The sequence below is a fragment of the Zootermopsis nevadensis genome, unplaced genomic scaffold (genome assembly GCF_977971745.1).
Source record: "Zootermopsis nevadensis isolate Lab colony 2312 unplaced genomic scaffold, Znev_1.0 Znev_ptg000045l, whole genome shotgun sequence".
Taxonomy (NCBI): domain Eukaryota; kingdom Metazoa; phylum Arthropoda; class Insecta; order Blattodea; family Termopsidae; genus Zootermopsis; species Zootermopsis nevadensis.
In genome coordinates this window covers 4,000,755-4,022,445 of record NW_028259177.1, presented here as the reverse complement: position 1 = coordinate 4,022,445, position 21,691 = coordinate 4,000,755, and the positions used below count along the sequence as shown (strand labels likewise).

The window sequence follows — 21,691 nt, the reverse complement described above, 5'->3', positions numbered from 1 at the left end:
ACTGAAGCATATTTTAAGACACATTAAATGTAGACAGCTATCGCTTTATTCAATGTAATTTCAAGTTCATCTTTTAGAAGAATCCTGCCATTTTATGGTGTATAACGGACAAAATTTTAAGACTAATAAATTGCCCGCTAAGAATGATGGCAAAAATGTAAAGTAGTAAACAATAATAATCATAATAATTATCCGATTAGACCCAACATCTCTTAGCAGCGTTACCATGGCAACGGTTATTTATAAATGTTATCCCGTAAGGTCCAAAATCACTTGGGAGCAAATAATCATAACCGAAGAATGTTTTATGAATGTCTTTTGTGATGTTGCGTCATCACAAGGGCCCACCATCATCGCTGTTATGATGGAGGTAGCAATATCACTTCCTAAACGTCGGTAAACTTAATCATCACAATCACCACAGTGAGAACAGGAGATAACAATTTACGCGCAGATTGAAGATGTAAGGCACAGATTTCTATCTTGCGAGGCCGAGGCGTAGTGTCGGGACAGATAATACCCGCATCCCCCGCCCCCCCCCCAAGCTGCTTTTAATGAGTGCTTTTTCTATAATTAGTCTTAGCATTTCAGAAAAGAGTGTGTTGTGTTTAGGAGATAACTTTCAACCAAGCTGTTTGTATGTTCTAATCAAAATAACGTTGACCATGAATTTAGAATCTTTTGTCTTCTAGTCTGATAAATAAAAGTTGTAAATATTAATGAACAACACACTGTTATGTTTAAATTTGGTTTGCTATCATCGTAATTAATGTTAATAAACTGTTAAATAATATGGAGCTTCAGACCCTACATATAAATTCTTGTCATTATATGGGACATTCTGTCTGGTTTCAGGGGAAAGGCAAGTGAATCTTCGTGGTTCCGAAACTCAGAGGAGGATCTTCATGGCATTTTCACCCGTGCGGTTGCGTCTACACGCAGCCGCTTCCACCCGGACGCTGCACTCTTGTCGTGTTTCCAGTGTCGGCGGTCATCTCTCCGGCATATTTCGTTTCTACCATCTTTGCTGGCGAGTGAAACGAATTACTTTAATTTTAAATTAACACACGACTAACGCCTGGGGTGCAGGGGTTAAACTCCTTCCAATGTTACTTAATTTTGAGTCTCCAATTAATATTTTGCTTGTTTCCATCCCTTGAGCAAAATGAATTCAGATTCTTTCTATTTACTCTTTTTCTTCTTTCTTTTCTTCTTTTTCGCCTTCTTCCTACCCTCAGAGGATGGACGGGTTAGTGTAGAGTTGTAGCTGCATGCATTCTTAACCACTAACAACATCATCGACCCTGCAGTCCAGCCGCTGCGCTGCAACGGAATATCAGCGGAATCCAGCAAAGACGCAGTTAGTTTGCCCACAATATTAGAAATGTTGAGGGTGTGAGGTCACAGACCATGCGTTAAGTTGCAGTGGTAGGCTTCGGTAAAGCATATATAGAAGACATTGAGGATTTTGAAAAGTGGGGATTTTCTGTTTTGATGATCTGAGTAACGGCTAGCTTTTCAAGTTAAGTAATTTTGAGGTGACTTAAGCGTCTGCTAACACAAACTATAAAGCGGGGAAGATTTTCAATTTGGAAAATTTCATGGGGCTGAAAACTAATCGTTGTTTATTTACATAGCTTTGCCCTTAGATTACAATCATATTGCAGGACAGACGTACAGTCCAAATTTGACCACCTCTGACGTAGACAAAGTTCATTCAGTGAAAGTAATTGAGAAATGATTGAAATTTTATAGTATCGTAGGCATCGGTACTAGGACATTAAAGTGTGGATTGATGGGAGATTCACACTGAAATTAGGGACGAGACGTAGTGGACAACGAAATCACATGCAAATTAAGTGTGAATAAAATAATATAGTCTTTTTGAAGGCGAAATAAGTGAAACGCCAGACGCTGAGATTTTAAATGAAGTTTTCAGATTGTTTTATGTTCAAGATGTTATTTAATAAATAAATAAATAAATAACTTGTACTTTTATTTTTTCCGATTGTAGAAACATCGAAAACTGTAACACTTGCTTGTATACCTCTGTTTCCATCTCCCTTTATAACAGGTAGAAGAACGACATATGTCACTATTTCGTCTTTAAATTTTCGCATATGAGTTGACTTTCAATGAGATCAGATTTTAACAGCAGCTAAAATTTCCATGACTTGTTACATTATAATTATTAATTATATAGTAGCGTACTAGCAAATTCAAGTGTGCATTGATGACAAACCAAAAGTTCTCAATTGGATTTAAATCTAGCGAATTTGGTGGCAAAAATACAACTTTGCATCCGACACTTTCTATTAATTCCCTTGTTCTTTCAGACTTATGAAAGCTCGCATTGTCAAGTCATTTGCAAAGAACGTCGCTCATATTATATATAAATCAAATAATACAGAAGTCATAGAGAGCCTCCCCCCCAAAAAAGACGTCAACTCAAATTGCTCATTGCTTTGTGAATGGAGGTAGCGCGTAGCTCTGAAACGTGAGTGAACTTGTAGCAGACGACACGAGAAACAACGGACGATTGCCATGTCCAGCGACGACGTCATCTAAGAAACCTCCAGTTCATCGCTGGTGGGTGAAATTTATCTCTTCAATGTTGCAGTAGTCGTAGTAGTTTGTAGCTTAGTTTTTGCCAGTATCCCGTAGTTGAGAGGTTTTATCTAATGAAGTCCTTATTTCCATCCTTGAAGGAAAACGAATTGCAAATCTTCATCATCTCGTTCTTTCTCATCATCTTATTACTTACACGGGATAGACTAATTTCTTTTTAAAGATAAGTTGCGTCCGTGTTTAATTACGCACTACGGCATGAAGGCGTATGGGATATTGAAGGTTTAGGTACGTGCATCTTTAACAGCTAGCTAGATGGAGATACGTGGACAGCATCACGTTCCAGCCGGTTTTACCCGAAGGAAAAATTCACGGTATCTTCTGTGTATATTATTGAATTGGACCGAACTTGATTGTGTCGCTGTCGGTAGTTGAACCGCGGACTTGCAGAGGATCCAGAAATAAAGTATTAATCGCGGTAAAAATCGGGGATGACGTAGAAATTACAAGTGAATACGGATTTTGGGTCTGAAAAAAAAAACCCCGAAGGGAAGACATAAAATTTGATGTGAAGATAATAGAGTGTCTAGTAACAGCTGCTGTGAACATGGGAATGAACATCGGTAGACATAATTTGTAGACTAGGTGCCTGAGTAGCTTCTTTGATTCAATGCGGTATAAGATTGATATCATAATTTAGTTAAAAATTACTGCAGAAATAAATGTGTACTTAATATAGTTTAATTTTAAATTTTTGACATGCATGAAGTGAAGGAGGACAATTACAGGGTATACAAGAAAGAACGGTGCGGTTTCAAAAGCTAATAACAAAATTATTTCTAACCTTACACGGGCACAACTTACACACCGTCAGCGGCGGCAACTGTCCAAGTTTCCCATGCTTACTGCGTGGCCGCGGGGCCAGTTTCAAAGATGGCGTTGCAGCAGGAGAAGGCTTTCTGTGTGCTCCGTTTTGAGGTGTCCAGAGCGTGAGTTTCGTGCACGGTTTCAAAAAGACGCACCACACAAGAATAACATAAGCAGTTTGTAGAAACTGGATGCTGTAAAGGCAAGAGTCCTGGTCGACCTCGTATGACTGATGACAACATTGAAAGAGTTCGTGAGGCGTTTCAGCGAAGTCCCCGCAAGTCAGTGGCTAGAGGAAGCAGGGAATTGGACATGCCAAATCGTACAAGATTGCGATTGGTGCAGGCCCTTAAACCATCAGACAAAGTGAAAAGGCGAGGCTTTTGCGAGGAGATGGGGTTCAAAATGGAGGAAGATGGGTTCGTCGAAAGACTGATCTTCTCCGATGAAGCCACATTCCACATCAGTGCCAAGGTGAACATACATGATGTCCGTATCTGGGGAACCGAGCACCAGCGTGATTCTACAAAAGTCAACGTTTTCTGTGCGGTGTCCAGCAAAAAAGTGCACGGCCCATCTTTCTTCGCTGAAGCAACTTAGACAGCGACTCATTTCTGGACATGTTGGAAAGCTGGTTGTTACTCCAACTGAATACCAATTATGACGATTACATTCTACAACTGGACATTTTCACAGGAATGTACGAGTGCTTCTCAACCGTGTCTTTCCACAGCGCTGGTCTGGGATGAGTTTGATTACCGTGTGGATGTGTGTCGTGTGATCCAGGATGCACACATTGAAGGATTGTAATGAACGCATGAGAAACTTTGAGAGTTGCCGCCGCTGACGGTGTATGTTGTGCACATGTAAGTTGGTAAATAAATGTTTTATTAACGTTTGAAACCGCACCATTCTTTTGTGTATACACTGTACTGCCTCTCCAGCCAAGCGTCCCACATGGCGTGTATTAGGACTGCGTTACTTTTTTCATATGACATAATAGATTTTTGGCTACATGAGTGGATACACTTGAGTATGTGTGGAATACATTCTTGGATTAAATATTTTAGTTTCGTTAGTTAGAGAAAGAAGCCAATTATATTATTAATATGTTATGAATACAAATACTCATTAGAGATGGGGTTTAGGTATTTTCAGAATTAACTTCGAGGATGTAGTGAAAAGCGATCCTTACTCATATAACATTTGATGACAGACGGTTGTTCACTCAGGCCACAGAATAGTACGAGTATAAAAGATTATCAGGCCGGCTTTAGATATCTCGGTTTCTCTACCTATATAATCTATCTATTCTATCTATCTGAATATCTCTCTCTCTCTCTCTCTGTGTATCTGTTTCTCTGTCTCCTGTCTATGTGTCTGCCTATTTATCTATTTACCCATCTACATATCTATCCATCCCTTCATGTATTTACCAATCTATGTATACATACGAAGATTAACCCAAACACACCCACCCACATCATGCATGTTTTGTAGCTCGTATTTTGTTTGTTAAGACAAAAATTAGTCACATATCACACAGAATTTATAATATTTCAAATGGCAATTTATTGTGTCATACGCTACTGTATGATGATGTATTGTGTTCCTTGAGCTGGTGTGCTGTATGCAAGTGCGTTGTTTTGTGATATTTATACTTTATTCCGATGAATTCCATAAAACACGACAAGAGTACATTTAACTAAGACGTACGAGATTGAGACAAACCAGTACCACCGTGAAGAAAAGTCAGAGGTACATTTAGCAATGACATGCTTGTTTCAGATACGTTACCAACAGTTTGAAGACACGGCAGGAGTTTTGTCTCTCAGTTTCCTACAGATCGGAAGATATATGCCTTTGAAAAATTGACTTTCGAATACCCGCGAAAAAGTAAAAGTTCTCTATCCTGCAAACCCTTGGACGTACATTGTCGTGACTCTGACATGAAGTTGACATGTACGTGACCCCATAGTGACATGAGTTCTTTCTCTCAGATTCGTACACATCGCGAGATAAATGCCTTTGAAAAATTGACTTTCGAATAACCGTGAAAAATTAAAATGCCTCTATCCTGCAAACCCTTGGACATACATTGACGTGACTCTGACATGAAGTTGGCATATAAGTGTCCTCACACTGATATGAGGTTTGTCTCTCAGATTCCTACACATCGCGAGATATATGCCTTTGAAAAAGTGACTTTCGAATAACCTCGAAAAATTAAAATGTCTCTATCCTCCAAACCCTTGGACTTACATTGTCGCGACTCTGACATGTCTATGACATATACCTTCCCTCAAAGTGACATAAGTGTTGTCTCTCAGATTCCTAAAGATCGCGAGATATTTGCCTTTTCAAAAATTGACTTTCGAATAATCTCGAAAAATTCAAATGTCCCTATCCTCCAAACCCTTGGACGTACATTGTCGTGACTCTGACACGAAGTTGACATATACGTGACCTCATAGTGACATGAGTTGTTTCTCTCAGATTGCTACACATCGCGAGATATATGCCTTTCAAAAATTGACTTTCGAATAACAGTGAAAAATTAAAATGTCTCTATCCTCCAAACCCTTGGACATACATTGACGTGACTCTGACTGGAAGTTTACATATACGTTACCTCAAAGTGACATCAGTTTTGTCTCTCAGATTCCTACACATCGGGACTTATTTGCCTTTTTAAAAATTGACTTTCGAATAATAACGAAAAATTAAAATGTCTCTATCATCCAAACCCTTGGACATACATTGACGTGACTCTGACATGAAGTTGACATATACGTTCCCTCAAAGTGACATAAGGTTTGTCTCTCATTTTCCTACAGATCGGGAGATATTTGCCTTTTCAAAAATTGACTTTCGAATAATCTCGAAAAATTAAAGTGTCTCTATCCTCCAAACCCTTGGACATACATTAACGTGACACTGACATGAAGTTGACATATACGTTCCCTCAAAGTCCCATAAGTTTTGTCTCTCAGATTCCTACAGGTCGGGAGATATTTGCCTTTTCAAAAATTGACTTTCGAATAATCTCGAAAAATTCAAATGTCTCTATCCTCCAAACCCTTTTTCGTACATTGTCGTGACTCTGACATGAAGTTGACATATACGTTCCCTCTAAGTGACATAAGGTTTTTCTCTCAGATTCCTACAGATCGAGAGATATTTGCCTTTTCAAAAATTGACTTTCGAATAATCTCGAAAAATTCAAATGTCTCTATCCTTCAAACCCTTTTTCGTACATTGTCGTGACTCTGACATGAAGTTGATATGTAAATGTCCTCATAGTGACATGAGTTGTGTCTCTCAGATTCCTACATATCGAGAGATATATGCCTCTGAATAATTGACTTTCGAATAACCCTGAAAAATTAAAATGTCTGTATTCTGAAAACCCTTGGACATACATTGACGTGACTCTGACATGACGATGACATATGCGTTCCCTCAAAGTGACATAAGTTTTGTCTCTCAGGTTAACACAGATCGGGAGATATTTGCCTTTTCAAAACTCGACTTTCGAATAATCTCGAAAAATTAAAATGTCTCTATCCTCCAAACCATTGGACATACATTGACGTGACTCTGACTGGAAGTTTACATATACGTTCCCTCAAAGTGACATAAGTTTTGTCTCTCAGATTCCTACAGATTGGGAGATATTTGCCTTTTAAAAATTGACTTTTGAATAATCTCTAAAAATTTAAATATCTCTATCCTCCAAACCCTTGGTCATACATTGACGTGACTCTGACAGGAAGTTGACATATACGTTCCCTCAAAGTGACATAAGTTTTGTCTCTCAGATTCCTACAGATCGGGAGATATTTGCCTTTTAAAAATTGACTTTCGAATAATCTCGAAAAATTAAAATGTGTATATCCTCCAAACCCTTGGACTTATATTAACGTGACTTTGGCATGACGATGATATATACGTTACCTCAATCTGACATGATTTTTGTCCCTCAGATTCCTACAGGTCGGGAGATATTTGCCTTTTAAAAATTGACTTTCGAATAATCACGAAAAATTAAAATGTCTCTATCCTCCAAACCCTTGGACATACATTGACGAGACTCTGACATGAAGTTCACATATGCGTTCCCTCAACGTGACATAAGTTTTGTCTCTCAGATTCCTACAGATCGGGAGATATTAGCCTTTTAAATATTGACTTTCGAATAATCTCGAAAAATTTAAATGTCTCTATCCTCCATACCCTTGGACATACATTGACGAGATTCTGACATGAAGTTGACATACACGTTCCCTCTAAGTGACATAAAATTTGTCTGTCAGATTAATACAGATCGGGAGATATTTGCCTTTTCAAAAATTGACTTTCGAATAATCTCGAAAAATTAAAATGTCTCTATCCTCCAAACCCTTGGACATACATTGACGAGACTCTGACATGAAGTTGACAGATGCGTTCCCTCAAAGTGACATAAGGTTTGTCTCTCAGATGCCTACAGATCGGGAGATATTTGCCTTTTAAAAATTGACTTTGGAATAATCTCGAAAAATTAAAATGTCTCTATCGTCCAAAACCTTGGACATTCATTAACGAGACTCTGACATGAAGTTCACATATGCGTTCCCTCAAAGTGACATACGGTTTGTCTCTCTTATGCTTACAGATCGGGAGATATTTGCCTTTTAAAAATTGACTTTCAAATAATCTCGAAAAATTAAAATGTCTCTATTGTCCAAACCCTTGGACATACATTGACGAGATTCTGACATGAAGTTAACATATACGTTCCCTCAAAGTGACATAAGTTTTGTCTCTCAGATTCCTACAGATCGGGAGATATTTGCCTTTTAAAAATTGACTTTCGAATAATCTCTAAAAATTTAAATGCCTCTATCCTCCAAACCCTTGGATATACATTGACGTGACTGTGACATGAAGTTCACATATGCGTTCCCTCAAAGATACATAAGTATTGTCTCTCAGATTCCTACAGATCGGGAGATATTTGAATTTTAAAAATTGACTTTCGAATAATCTCAAAAAATTTAAATGTCTCTATCCTCCAAACCCATGGACATACATTGACGTGGCTCTGACATGAAGTTAACATATGCGTTCCCTCAAAGTGACATAAGTTTTGTCTCTCAGATTCCTACAGATCGGGAGATATTTGCCATTCACAAATTGACTTTCGAATAATCTCGAAAAATTAAAATGTCTCTATCCTCCAAACCCTTGGACATACATTGACGTGACTCTGATTGGAAGTTTACATACACGTTCCCTCAAAGTGACATAAGTTTTGTCTCTCAGATTCGTACAGATCGGGAGATATTTACTTTTAAAAATTGACTTTCGAATAATCTCTAAAAATTTAAAAGTCTCTATCCTCCAAACCCTTGGTCATACTTTGATGTGACTCTGACAGGAAGTTGACATATACCTTCCCTCAAAGTTACATAAGTTTTGTCTCTCAGATTCCTACAGATCGGGAGATATTTTCCTTTTAAAAATTGACTTTCGAATAATCTCTAAAAATTTAAATGTCTCTATACTCCAAACCCTTCGACATACATTGACGTGACTCTGACATGAAGTTGACATATACGTACCCTCAAAGTGACATAAGATTTGTCTCTCAGATTAATACAGATGGGGAGATATTTGCCTTTTCAAAAATTGACTTTCGAATAATCTCGAAAAATTAAAATGTCTCCATCGTCCAAACCCTTTGACATACATTGACGTGACTCTGACAGGAAGTTGACATATACGTTCCCTCAAAGTGACATAAGTTTTGTCTCTCAGATTAATACAGATCGGGAGATATTTGCCTTTTAAAAACTGACTTTCGAATAATCTCTAAAAATTTAAATGTTTCTATCCTCCAAACCCTTTGACATACATTGACGTGACTCTAACAGAAAGTTGACATATACGTTCCCTCTAAGTGACATAAGTTTTGTCTCTCAGATTCCTACAGATCGGGAGATATTTGCCTTTTAAAAATTGACTTTCGAATAATCTCTAAAAATTTAAAGTCTCTATCCTCCAAACCCTTAGGCATACATTGACGAGATTCTGACATGAAGTTGACATATACGTTCCCTCTAAGTGACATAAAATTTGTCTCTCAGATTAATACAGATCGGGAGATATTTGCCTTTTCAAAAATTGACTTTCGAATAATCTCGAAAAATTAAAATGTCTCTATCCTCCAAACCCTTGGACATACATTGACGAGACTCTGACATGAAGTTGACAGATGCGTTCCCTCAAAGTGACATAAGGTTTGTCTCTCTTATGCCTACAGATCGGGAGATATTTGCCTTTTAAAAATTGACTTTCGAATAATCTCGAAAAATTAAAATGTTTCTATTGTCCAAACCCTTGGATATACATTGACGTGACTGTGACATGAAGTTGACATATACGTTCCCTTAAAGTGACATAAGTTTTGTCTCTCAGATTCCTACAGATCGGGAGATATTTGCCTTTTAATAATTGACTTTCGAATAATATCGAAAAATTGAAATGTCTCTATCCTCCAAACCCTTGGACATACATTGACGAGACTCTGACATGAAGTTTACATATGCGCTCCCTCAAAGTTACATAAGTATTGTCTCTCAGATTCCTACAGATCGGGAGATATTTGAATTTTAAAAATTGACTTTCGAATAATCTCTAAAAATTTAAATGTCTCTATCCTCCAAACCCTTGGACATACATTGACGTGGCTCTGACATGAAGTTAACATATGCGTTCCCTCAAAGTGACATAAGTTTTGTCTCTCAGATTCCTACAGATCGGGAGATATTTGCCATTCACAAATTGACTTTCGAATAATCTCGAAAAATTTAAATGTCTCTATCCTCCAAACCCTTGGACATACATTGACGTGACTCTGACGGCGTGTTGACATATACGTTCCCTCAAAGTGACATAAGTTTTGTCTCTCAGATTCCTACAGATCGGGAGATATTTGCCTTTTAAAAATTGACTTTCGAATAATCTCTAAAAATTTAAATGTCTCTATACTCCAAACCCTTCGACATACATTGACGTGACTCTGACATGAAGTTGACATATACGTTCCCTCAATGTGACATAAGTTTTGTCTCTCTTATGCCTACAGATCGGGAGATATTTGCCTTTTAAAAATTAACTTTCAAATAATCTCGAAAAATTAAAATGTCTCTATCGTCCAAAACCTTGGACATTCATTAACGAGACTCTGACATGAAGTTCACATATGCGTTCCCTCAAAGTGACATAAGGTTTGTCTCTCTTATGCCTACAGATCGGGAGATATTTGCCTTTTAAAAATTGACTTTCGAATAATCTCGAAAAATTAAAATGTCTCTATCGTCCAAACCCTTGGACATACATTGACGAGATTCTGACATGAAGTTGACATATACGTTCCCTCAAAGTGACAAAGGTTTGTCTCTCAGATTCCTACAGATCGGGAGATATTTGCCTTTTAAAAATTGACTTTCGAATAATCTCTAAAAATTTAAATGTCTCTATCCTCCAAACCCTTTGACATACATTGACGTGACTCTGACAGGAAGTTGACATATACGTTCCCTCAAAGTGACATAAGTTTTGTCTCTCAGATTAATACAGATCGGGAGATATTTGCCTTTTCAAAAATTGACTTTCGAATAATCTCGAAAAATTAAAATGTTTCTATCCTCCAAACCCTTGGACATACATTGACGTGACTCTGACGGCGTGTTGACATATACGTTCCCTCAAAGTGACATAAGTTTTGTCTCTCAGATTCCTACAGATCGGGAGATATTTGCCTTTTAAAAATTGACTTTCGAATAATCTCTAAAAATTTAAATGTCTCTATACTCCAAACCCTTCGACATACATTGACGTGACTCTGACATGAAGTTGACATATACGTTCCCTCAAAGTGACATAAGTTTTGTCTCTTAGATTAATACAGATCGGGAGATATTTGCCTTTTAAAAATTGACTTTCGAATAATCTCTAAAAATTTAAATGTCTCTATCCTCCAAACCCTTGGACATACATTGACGAGACTCTGACATGAAGTTGACAGATGCGTTCCCTCAAAGTGACATAAGGTTTGTCTCTCAGATGCCTACAGATCGGGAGATATTTGCCTTTTAAAAATTGACTTTGGAATAATCTCGAAAAATTAAATGTCTCTATCGTCCAAAATCTTGGACATTCATTAACGAGACTCTGACATGAAGTTCACATATGCGTTCCCTCAAAGTGACATAAGGTTTGTCTCTCTTATGCCTACAGATCGGGAGATATTTGCCTTTTAAAAATTGACTTTCAAATAATCTCGAAAAATTAAAATGTCTCTATTGTCCAAACCCTTGGACATACATTGACGAGATTCTGACATGAAGTTAACATATACGTTCCCTCAAAGTGACATAAGTTTTGTCTCTCAGATGCCTACAGATCGGGAGATATTTGCCTTTTAAAAATTGACTTTCGAATAATCTCTAAAAATTTAAATGCCTCTATCCTCCAAACCCTTGGATATACATTGACGTGACTGTGACATGAAGTTGACATATGCGTTCCCTCAAAGTTACATAAGTATTGTCTCTCAGATTCCTACAGATCGGGAGATATTTGAATTTTAAAAATTGACTTTCGAATAATCTCTAAAAATTTAAGTGTCTCTATCCTCCAAACCCTTGGACATACATTGACGTGGCTCTGACATGAAGTTAACATATGCGTTCCCTCAAAGTGACATAAGTTTTGTCTCTCAGATTCCTACAGATCGGGAGATATTTGCCTTTCACAAATTGACTTCCGAATAATCTCGAAAAATTTAAATGTCTCTATCCTCCAAACCCTTGGACATACATTGACGTGACTCTGATTGGAAGTTTACATATACGTTCCCTCAAAGTGACATAAGTTTTGTCTCTCAGATTCGTACAGATCGGGAGATATTTGCCTTTTAAAAATTGACTTTCGAATAATCTCTAAAAATTTACAAGTCTGTATCCTCCAAACCCTTGGTCATACATTGATGTGACTCTGACAGGAAGTTGACATATACCTTCCCTCAAAGTTACATAAGTTTTGTCTCTCAGATTCCTACAGATCGGGAGATATTTGCCTTTTAAAAATTGACTTTCGAATAATCTCTAAAAATTTAAATGTCTCTATACTCCAAACCCTTCGACATACATTGACGTGACTCTGACATGAAGTTGACATATACGTTCCCTCAAAGTGACATCAGATTTGTCTCTCAGATTAATACAGATCGGGAGATATTTGCCTTTTCAAAAATTGACTTTCGAATAATCTCGAAAAATTAAAATGTCTCTATCCTCCAAACCCTTGGACATACATTGACGAGACTCTGACATGAAGTTGACAGATGCGTTCCCTCAAAGTGACATAAGGTTTGTCTCTCAGATGCCTACAGATCGGGAGATATTTGCCTTTTAAAAATTGACTTTCGAATAATCTCGAAAAATTAAAATGTCTCTATCATCCAAAACCTTGGACATTCATTAACGAGACTCTGACATGAAGTTCACATATGCGTTCCCTCAAAGTGACATAAAGTTTGTCTCTCTTATGCCTACAGATCGGGAGATATTTGCCTTTAAAAATTGACTTTCAAATAATCTCGAAAAATTAAAATGTCTCTATTGTCCAAACCCTTGGATATACATTGACGAGATTCTGACATGAAGTTAACATATACGTTCCCTCAAATTGACATAAGTTTTGTCTCTCAGATTCCTACAGATCGGGAGATATTTGCCTTTTAAAAATTGACTTTCGAATAATCTCTAGAAATTTAAATGTCTCTATCCTCCAAACCCTTGGATATACATTGACGTGACTGTGACATGAAGTTGACATACACGTTCCCTTAAAGTGACATAAGTTTTGTCTCTCACATTCCTACAGATCGGGAGATATTTGCCTTTTAAAAATTGACTTTCGAATAATATCGAAAAATTGATATGTCTCTATCCTCCAAACCCTTGGACATACATTGACGAGACTCTGACATGAAGTTTACATATGCGTTCCCTCAAAGTTACATAAGTATTGTCTCTCAGATTCTTACAGATCGGGAGATATTTGCCTTTTAAAAATTGACTTTCGAATAATCTCTAAAAATTTAAATGCCTCTATACTCCAAACCCTTCGACATACATTGACGTGACTCTGACATGAAGTTGACATATACGTTCCCTCAAAGTGACATAAGATTTGTCTCTCAGATTAATACAGATCGGGAGATATTTGCCTTTTCAAAAATTGACTTTCGAATAATCTCGAAAAATTAAAATGCCTCTATCCTCCAAACCCTTTGACATACATTGACGTGACTCTGACATGAAGTTGACATATGCGTTCCCTCAATGTGACATAAGGTTTGTCTCTCAGATGCCTACAGATCGGGAGATATTTGCCTTTTAATAATTGACTTTCGAATAATCTCGAAAAATTAAAATGTCTCTATCGTCCAAACCCTTGGACATACATTGACGAGATTCTGACATGAAGTTGACATATACGTTCCCTCAAAGTGACAAAGGTTTGTCTCTCAGATTCCTACAGATCGGGAGATATTTGCCTTTTAAAAATTGACTTTCGAATAATCTCTAAAAATTTAAATGTCTCTATCCTCCAAACCCTTTGACATACATGGACGTGACTCTGACAGGAAGTTGACATATACGTTCCCTCAAAGTGACATAAGTTTTGTCTCTCAGATTAATACAGATCGGGATATATTTGCCTTTTCAAAAATTGACTTTCGAATAATCTCGAAAAATTAAAATGTCTCTATCCTCCAAACCATTGGACATACATTGACGAGATTCTGACATGAAGTTGACATATGCGTTCCATCTAAGTGACATAAGTTTTGTCTCTCAGATTCCTACAGATCGGGAGATATTTGTCTTTTAAGAATTGACTTTCGAATAATCTCTAAAAATTTAAATGTCTCTATCCTCCAAACCCTTGGACATACATTGACGTGACTGTGACAGGAAGTTGACATATACGTTCCCTCAAAGTGACATAAGTTTTGTCTCTCAGATTCCTACAGATCGGGAGATATTTACCTTTTAAAAATTGACTTTCGAATAATCTCGAAAAATTAAAATGTCTCTATCGTCCAAACCCTTGGACATACATTGACGAGATTCTGACATGAACTTGACATATACGTTCCCTCAAAGTGACATAAGGTTTGTCTCTCAGATGCCTACAGATCGGGAGATATTTGCCTTTTAAAAATTGACTTTCGAATAATCTCGAAAAATTAAAATGTCTCTATCGTCCAAACCCTTGGACATACATTGACGAGATTCTGACATGAAGTTGACATATACGTTCCCTCAAAGTGACATAAGGTTTGTCTCTCAGATGCCTACAGATCGGGAGATATTTGGCTTTTAAAAATTGACTTTCGAATAATCTCGAAAAATTAAAATGTCTCTATCCTCCAAACCTTTGGACATACATTGACGAGACTCTGACATGAAGTTGACAGATGCGTTCCCTCAAAGTGACATAAGGTTTGTCTCTGTTATGCCTACAGATCGGGAGATATTTGCCTTTTAAAAATTGACTTTCGAATAATCTCGAAACATTAAAATGTCTCTATTGTCCAAACCCTTGGATATACATTGACGTGACTGTGACATGAAGTTGACATATACATTCCCTTAAAGTGACATAAGTTTTGTCTCTCAGATTCCTACAGATCGGGAGATATTTGCCTTTTAAAAATTGACTTTCGAATAATATCGAAAAATTGAAATGTCTCTATCCTCCAAACCCTTGGACATACATTGACGAGACTCTTACATGAAGTTTACATATGCGTTCCCTCAAAGTTACATAAGTATTGTCTCTCAGATTCCTACAGATCGGGAGATATTTGAATTTTAAAAATTGACTTTCGAATAATCTATAAAAATTTAAATGTCTCTATCCTCCAAACCCTTGGACATACATTGACGTGGCCCTGACATGAAGTTAACATATGCGTTCCCTCAAAGTGACATAAGTTTTGTCTCTCAGATTCCTACAGATCGGGAGATATTTGCCTTTTAAAAATTGACTTTCGAATAATCTCTAAAAATTTAAATGTCTCTATACTCCAAACCCTTCGACATACATTGACGTGACTCTGACATGAAGTTGACATATACGTTCCCTCAAAGTGACATGAGTTTTGTCTCTTAGATTAATACAGATCGGGAGATATTTGCCTTTTCCAAAATTGACTTTCGAATAATCTCGAAAAATTAAAATGTCTCTATCCTCCAAACCCTTGGACATACATTGACGAGACTCTGACATGAAGTTGACAGATGCGTTCCCTCAAAGTGACATAAGGTTTGTCTCTCAGATGCCTACAGATCGGGAGATATTTGCCTTTTAAAAATTGACTTTGGAATAATCTCGAAAAATTAAAATGTCTCTATCGTCCAAAACCTTGGACATTCATTAACGAGACTCTGACATGAAGTTCACATATGCGTTCCCTCAAAGTGACATACGGTTTGTCTCTCTTATGCCTACAGATCGGGAGATATTTGCCTTTTAAAAATTGACTTTCAAATAATCTCGAAAAATTAAAATGTCTCTATTGTCCAAACCCTTGGACATACATTGACGAGATTCTGACATGAAGTTAACATATACGTTCCCTCAAAGTGACATAAGTTTTGTCTCTCAGATTCCTACAGATCGGGAGATATTTGCCTTTTAAAAATTGACTTTCGAATAATCTCTAAAAATTTAAATGCCTCTATCCTCCAAACCCTTGGATATACATTGACGTGACTGTGACATGAAGTTGACATATGCGTTCCCTCAAAGATACATAAGTATTGTCTCTCAGATTCCTACAGATCGGGAGATATTTGAATTTTAAAAATTGACTTTCGAATAATCTCAAAAAATTTAAATGTCTCTATCCTCCAAACCCATGGACATACATTGACGTGGCTCTGACATGAAGTTAACATATGCGTTCCCTCAAAGTGACATAAGGTTTGTCTCTCAGATTCCTACAGATCGGGAGATATTTGCCTTTCACAAATTGACTTTCGAATAATCTCGAAAAATTAAAATTTCTCTATCCTCCAACCCCTTGGACATACATTGACGTGACTCTGATTGGAAGTTTACATACACGTTCCCTCAAAGTGACATAAGTTTTGTCTCTCAGATTCGTACAGATCGGGAGATATTTACTTTTAAAAATTGACTTTCGAATAATCTCTAAAAATTTAAAAGTCTCTATCCTCCAAACCCTTGGTCATACATTGATGTGACTCTGACAGGAAGTTGACATATACCTTCCCTCAAAGTTACATAAGTTTTGTCTCTCAGATTCCTACAGATCGGGAGATATTTGCCTTTTAAAAATTGACTTTCGAATAATCTCTAAAAATTTAAATGTCTCTATACTCCAAACCCTTCGACATACATTGACGTGACTCTGACATGAAGTTGACATATACGTTCCCTCAAAGTGACATAAGATTTGTCTCTCAGATTAATACAGATGGGGAGATATTTGCCTTTTCAAAAATTGACTTTCGAATAATCTCGAAAAATTAAAATGTCTCTATCTTCCAAACCCTTGGACATACATTGACGACACTCTGACATGAAGTTGACAGATGCGTTCCCTCAAAGTGACATAAGGTTTGTCTCTCAGATGCCTACAGATCGGGAGATATTTGCCTTTTAAAAATTGACTTTCGAATAATCTCGAAAAATTAAAATGTCTCTATCATCCAAAACCTTGGACATTCATTAACGAGACTCTGACATGAAGTTCACATATGCGTTCCCTCAAAGTGACATAAGGTTTGTCTCTCTTATGCCTACAGATCGGGAGATATTTGCCTTTTAAAAATTGACTTTCAAATAATCTCGAAAAATTAAAATGTCTCTATTGTCCAAACCCTTGGATATACATTGACGAGATTCTGACATGAAGTTAACATATACGTTCCCTCAAAGTGACATTAGTTTTGTCTCTCAGATTCCTACAGATCGGGAGATATTTGCCTTTTAAAAATTGACTTTCGAATAATCTCTAGAAATTTAAATGTCTCTATCCTCCAAACCCTTGGATATACATTGACGTGACTGTGACATGAAGTTGACATATACGTTCTCTCAAAGTGGCATCAGTTTAGTCTCTCAGATTCCTACAGATCGGGAGATATTTGCCTTTTAAAAATTGACTTTCGAATAATCTCGAAAAATTAAAATGTCTCTATCCTCCAAACCCTTGGATATACATTGACGTGACTCTGACAGGAAGTTGACATATACAATCCCTCAAAGTGACATAAGGTTTGTCTCTCAGATGCCTACAGATCGGGAGATATTTGCCTTTTCAAAAATTGACTTTCGAATAATCTCGAAAAATTAAAATATCTCTATCCTCCAAACCCTTGGACATACATTGACGTGACTCTGACATGAAGTTGACATATACGTTCCCTCAAAGTTCATAAGTTTTGTCTCTCAGATTCCTACAGATCGGGAGATATTTGCCTTTAAAAGTTGACTTTCGAATAATCTCTAAAAATTTAAATGTCTCTATCCTCCAAACCCTTGGACATACATTGACGTGACTCTGACAGGAAGTTGACATATACGTTCCCTCAAAGTGACATAAGTTTTTTCTCTCAGAATCCTACAGATCGGGAGATAATTGCCTTTTAATAATTGACTTTCGAATAATCTCTAAAAATTTAAATGTCTCTATCCTCCAAACCCTTTTACATACATTGACGAGATTCTGACCTGAAGTTGACATATACGTTCCCTTAAAGTGACATAAGTTTTGTCTCTCAGATTCCTACAGATCGGGAGATATTTGCCTTTTAAAAATTGACTATCAAATAATCTCTAATAATTTAAATGTCTCTATCCTCCAAACCCTTGGATATACATTGACGTTACTCTGACAGGAATTTGACATATACGTTCCCTCAACGTGACATAAGTTTTGTCTCTCAGATTCCTACAGATCGGGAGATATTAGCCTTTTAAATATTGACTTTCGAATAATCTCGAAAAATTTAAATGTCTCTATCCTCCATACCCTTGGACATACATTGACGAGATTCTGACATGAAGTTGACATACACGTTCCCTCTAAGTGACATAAAATTTGTCTGTCAGATTAATACAGATCGGGAGATATTTGCCTTTTCAAAAATTGACTTTCGAATAATCTCGAAAAATTAAAATGTCTCTATCCTCCAAACCCTTGGACATACATTGACGAGACTCTGACATGAAGTTGACAGATGCGTTCCCTCAAAGTGACATAAGGTTTGTCTCTCAGATGCCTACACATCGGGAGATATTTGCCTTTTAAAAATTGACTTTGGAATAATCTCGAAAAATTAAAATGTCTCTATCGTCCAAAACCTTGGACATTCATTAACGAGACTCTGACATGAAGTTCACATATGCGTTCCCTCAAAGTGACATACGGTTTGTCTCTCTTATGCTTACAGATCGGGAGATATTTGCCTTTTAAAAATTGACTTTCGAATAATCTCTAAAAATTTAAATGCCTCTATCCTCCAAACCCTTGGATATACATTGACGTGACTGTGACATGAAGTTGACATATGCGTTCCCTCAAAGATACATAAGTATTGTCTCTCAGATTCCTACAGATCGGGAGATATTTGAATTTTAAAAATTGACTTTCGAATAATCTCAAAAAATTTAAATGTCTCTATCCTCCGAACCCATGGACATACATTGACGTGGCTCTGACATGAAGTTAACATATGCGTTCCCTCAAAGTGACATAAGTTTTGTCTCTCAGATTCCTACAGATCGGGAGATATTTGCCATTCACAAATTGACTTTCGAATAATCTCGAAAAATTAAAATGTCTCTATCCTCCAAACCCTTGGACATACATTGACGTGACTCTGATTGGAAGTTTACATACACGTTCCCTCAAAGTGACATAAGTTTTGTCTCTCAGATTCGTACAGATCGGGAGATATTTACTTTTAAAAATTGACTTTCGAATAATCTCTAAAAATTTAAAAGTCTCTATCCTCCAAACCCTTGGTCATACTTTGATGTGACTCTGACAGGAAGTTGACATATACCTTCCCTCAAAGTTACATAAGTTTTGTCTCTCAGATTCCTACAGATCGGGAGATATTTTCCTTTTAAAAATTGACTTTCGAATAATCTCTAAAAATTTAAATGTCTCTATACTCCAAACCCTTCGACATACATTGACGTGACTCTGACATGAAGTTGACATATACGTTCCCTCAAAGTGACATAAGATTTGTCTCTCAGATTAATACAGATGGGGAGATATTTGCCTTTTCAAAAATTGACTTTCGAATAATCTCGAAAAATTAAAATGTCTCTATCCTCCAAACCCTTGGACATACATTGACGACACTCTGACATGAAGTTGACAGATGCGTTCCCTCAAAGTGACATAAGGTTTGTCTCTCAGATGCCTACAGATCGGGAGATATTTGCCTTTTAAAAATTGACTTTCGAATAATCTCGAAAAATTAAAATGTCTCTATCATCCAAAACCTTGGACATTCATTAACGAGACTCTGACATGAAGTTCACATATGCGTTCCCTCAAAGTGACATAATTTTTGTCTCTCTTATGCCTACAGATCGGGAGATATTTGCCTTTTAAAAATTGACTTTCAAATAATCTCGAAAAATTAAAATGTCTCTATTGTCCAAACCCTTGGATATATATTGACGAGATTCTGACATGAAGTTAACATATACGTTCCCTCAAAGTGACATTAGTTTTGTCTCTCAGATTCCTACAGATCGGGAGATATTTGCCTTTTAAAAATTGACTTTCGAATAATCTCTAGAAATTTAAATGTCTCTATCCTCCAAACCCTTGGATATACATTGACGTGACTGTGACATGAAGTTGACATATACGTTCTCTCAAAGTGGCATCAGTTTAGTCTCTCAGATTCCTACAGATCGGGAGATATTTGCCTTTTAAAAATTGACTTTCGAATAATCTCGAAAAATTAAAATGTCTCTATCCTCCAAACCCTTGGATATACATTGACGTGACTCTGACAGGAAGTTGACATATACAATCCCTCAAAGTGACATAAGGTTTGTCTCTCAGATGCCTACAGATCGGGAGATATTTGCCTTTTCAAAAATTGACTTTCGAATAATCTCGAAAAATTAAAATATCTCTATCCTCCAAACCCTTGGAGATACATTGACGTGACTCTGACATGAAGTTGACATATACGTTCCCTCAAAGTTCATAAGTTTTGTCTCTCAGATTCCTACAGATCGGGAGATATTTGCCTTTAAAAGTTGACTTTCGAATAATCTCTAAAAATTTAAATGTCTCTATCCTCCAAACCCTTGGACATACATTGACGTGACTCTGACAGGAAGTTGACATATACGTTCCCTCAAAGTGACATAAGTTTTTTCTCTCAGAATCCTACAGATCGGGAGATAATTGCCTTTAAATAATTGACTTTCGAATAATCTCTAAAAATTTAAATGTCTCTATCCTCCAAACCCTTTTACATACATTGACGAGATTCTGACCTGAAGTTGACATATACGTTCCCTTAAAGTGACATAAGTTTTGTCTCTCAGATTCCTACAGATCGGGAGATATTTGCCTTTTAAAAATTGACTATCAAATAATCTCTAATAATTTAAATGTCTCTATCCTCCAAACCCTTGGATATACATTGACGTTACTCTGACAGGAATTTGACATATACGTTCCCTCAACGTGACATAAGTTTTGTCTCTCAGATTCCTACAGATCGGGAGATATTAGCCTTTTAAAAATTGACTTTCGAATAATCTCGAAAAATTTAAATGTCTCTATCCTCCAAACCCTTGGACATACATTGACGAGATTCTGACATGAAGTTGACATACACGTTCCCTCTAAGTGACATAAAATTTGTCTCTCAGATTAATACAGATCGGGAGATATTTGCCTTTTCAAAAATTGACTTTCGAATAATCTCGAAAAATTAAAATGTCTCTATCCTCCAAACCCTTGGACATACATTGACGAGACTCTGACATGAAGTTGACAGATGCGTTCCCTCAAAGTGACATAAGGTTTGTCTCTCTTATGCCTACAGATCGGGAGATATTTGCCTTTTAAAAATTGACTTTCGAATAATCTCTAAAAATTTAAATGTCTCTATAC

At 36.8% G+C, this 21,691-nt stretch overlaps 1 protein-coding gene across 5 annotated transcripts in view; it reads left to right on the top strand.

The window, feature by feature from the left end:
- LOC147871657 (transcription-associated protein 1-like) overlaps positions 1-1,992 on the top strand; it is a 101,859-nt gene extending 99,867 nt beyond the window's left edge. For all 5 annotated transcript variants that reach the window (XR_015538648.1, XR_015538649.1, XR_015538651.1 and 2 more), the window contains exon 9: positions 856-1,992. The gene's annotated coding sequence lies outside the window, so the exon portion shown is untranslated. The remainder of the gene's footprint in view (positions 1-855) is intronic.
- Positions 1,993-21,691: the final 19,699 nt, after the last annotated feature.